This window comes from Dromaius novaehollandiae, unplaced genomic scaffold (genome assembly GCF_036370855.1).
Source record: "Dromaius novaehollandiae isolate bDroNov1 unplaced genomic scaffold, bDroNov1.hap1 HAP1_SCAFFOLD_85, whole genome shotgun sequence".
Taxonomy (NCBI): Eukaryota; Metazoa; Chordata; class Aves; order Casuariiformes; family Dromaiidae; genus Dromaius; species Dromaius novaehollandiae.
Genome location: NW_026991300.1, coordinates 362501 through 365000, shown reverse-complemented (window position 1 = coordinate 365000; position 2500 = coordinate 362501).

The following is a 2500-nucleotide window of genomic DNA, read 5'->3' as shown; positions in this document are numbered from 1 at the left end:
AGGTGAGCCGGGGGGGGAGGAGGGGGGGGAGGCCCCCCGCGGCGGAGGGGGAGCGTCCGGCGGGAGGGACGGACGACGACGGCGGCGGAGGGGCCGGCCCGCGTCGCGGGCGGGCGACGGCGCGCAAGCGGGACCCCGGAGTGGAAGGGCCTGCCTCCCGGCCCTGGCGAGCGAGGCGCCGCGCGAGAGCGAGCGAGCCCGTGGGCGCGTGCCGGGGGCAGGGCCGGCGGGCCGCGCGAGCCCGCCGCGAGGAAGAGGGGTTACGGGCCCCCGTGGCATTCCGAAACCTGTGCCGGCCCGCCGCCGGGCCGCCGCCGGGCCGCCGCGCCTCGCTGCCGATGCCGACGGCACCGGACACCGGTGTGGCCCCCCCGCCCGCCGCGTCCCGGCTGCCGCGCGCGCGTACCCGAGTTCGCCTGTCCCGCACTCTGCGCCGCGGGGCCGAGCACGGGGCTCGGCCCGCCGGCGGGTGCACGGCCCTCCCGAGGCCGCGCTCGCTCGCCGAGAGCCCGCTGCCGATTCCACCGCTGCCGGTGGGGGACCGCCTCCCCCCGTCTCTCCCCTCTCGCCTCTGCTGGTGCCCGCTCCGCTGCCGGTGCCCGTCTCCGGGAGCCGCGGCCCGCCCCCCCCGCCCCCCCACCCCACGGCGCTCCGCTGCCGCTGGGGGGGAAGGGGAAGGGGGGGGGGTCCGGCCCAGGGGAGGGCCCGGCGGGAGCGGGCGGCAGTGCGTGTGAGGGGCGGCGGGGCTTGGCTACTCCCCCCGGCGCCCGCGGGAGAGGAAGCGGCGGGCGCGGAGGCGAGGGAGACGGCCCTCCGGGTTGGGACGGGTCCCACGGGTCCCCACCCCTAAGCTGTGGGGGGCGGACCCGCGGCGGGCTGCGGCGGAGCAGCCCGTCCGCAGAGACCTGCGGGGGCAGGCGTTCCGGGATGGCGCGCGGGGCGGGCGCCGGGCCCCCGAGCGGGGGGCGTCGCGTTGAGGCCAAGCGAGGCGACGGTTCGTGCCCGAGTGGGCGGCCCGAGCCACGGCTCTCCTCCCGGGTGCAGCTGCCACCCGGCGCCGGGTTACTGAGGGAAACCCCGGGCCCCGGGAGGAGGACGAGGTCGTGGCGGCGGGTGTCGGGCGCACCCCGCGGGCGGACGCTCCGCCGAGGGGCGCGGGGGCCGGCTGGCGGGTGCCGGGTTCCCCCTCCGCGTCCCGTCTCGTCGCCGCTGCCGAGGCTGCCGCCGTCGCCGCGAGGCGGCGGCGGCCCGGTGGCGGGCGGCGGCGGGGGAGGCACCCCCGCGGGGATTTCAGGTCGTTTCCCTCACCCCAGGGCCAGGTACCTAGCGCCCGCGCTTCTCCTGCCCCCCCCTCGGTGACCCACCCGTGTGGTCCCGTGTGCCAGCGTGCTCCTCCCGGGTGCCGCACCGTGCGCGCCGCACCGGCCGTGCCTTCCCCCCCCCCGCCTCGGCTTCCCCCCACCCCGGTCCTTCCTCCCCCGCGGTGGGGGTGGGGGGGGCGGGGAGGGAGGGAGCGAGCGAGAGAGGGGAGAGGGCCTCCGGCCACCGCGGCCGCCGGCAGCCGCCCCGGGCAGGGATGGCCATGGGCCCCGGGCTCCGGGCCCGAGGGTTCTCGGTTGGAGAGCCGGGCGGAGGTTTAAAGACTCGGGCGGCCCGATGCGACTCGCGGAGGCGGCCGGGCGTGCTGCCGGAGGGCCGGGGGGTCGGCGCGCGCGGGCGCCGCGCCCCCCCATGCCAGCCGGCGCGCCCTGTGCTCGCCCCGCGGGCAGCCGGGACGGAGAGGGGTTACCCTGCCCCCTCTCTCCGCGGTCTGGTCTCGGCGGAGAGACGCCGCGCGGTCGGCCTAGTTGCCGGCCTGCCTCGAGCGTTGCGAGCCGGGCGCGAGCGCGTGCTCGCCGCCGGGAGGGCGAGCCCCCACCGCGGGTGGTGCGGGCGCCGAGCCTCCGCGCGTCTCCTCCTTCTCCCTGGCCGGTGCTTCTGGGTCTTCCGCCGTGGCCGCCGTCGGCGGCGCCCTACCCTACGCGCCCGCCCCGGCACTCTGCCGTCCGGGGCGCCCGCCTCGCTCTGCCCCGCCCGGCTCCGCCAGGCAGCGGGGGGGCGGTGGTGGGGCGGCGGCGGGGGCGGCCCGCCCCGCTCTCCGCGTGGAGACGGGGAGAGCGGGCGCCGTCCCCGTCCGTGCCGCCTTGCCCGCCTGCCCGCCGCCGGGCGTCTGTCCGCGGAGGGGACGGGCGAGCGCGTGGTGTCACCCGCGAGGCGGTGTGTGCGGGCGCGCGGGGGTGTGGGCGCCGCGGCGGCGGCGGCGGCGGCGGTCGAGCCGGAGGGCCGGCGAGGCGAGCGGGGAGCTGGGAAGCGCGGGGCCGGCGGGCCGCAGGCGCGCGGGCGGCGGGGCGACGCCGCTCCCGGTGGCGGCCGGGCTCTGACGCCTGGGGCGGGGGGGGGGTGGTCTGCGGGGACGGACCCCCCCCAACATCCCGAGGCAGGCGGTGTGGCCGGCCCGCCG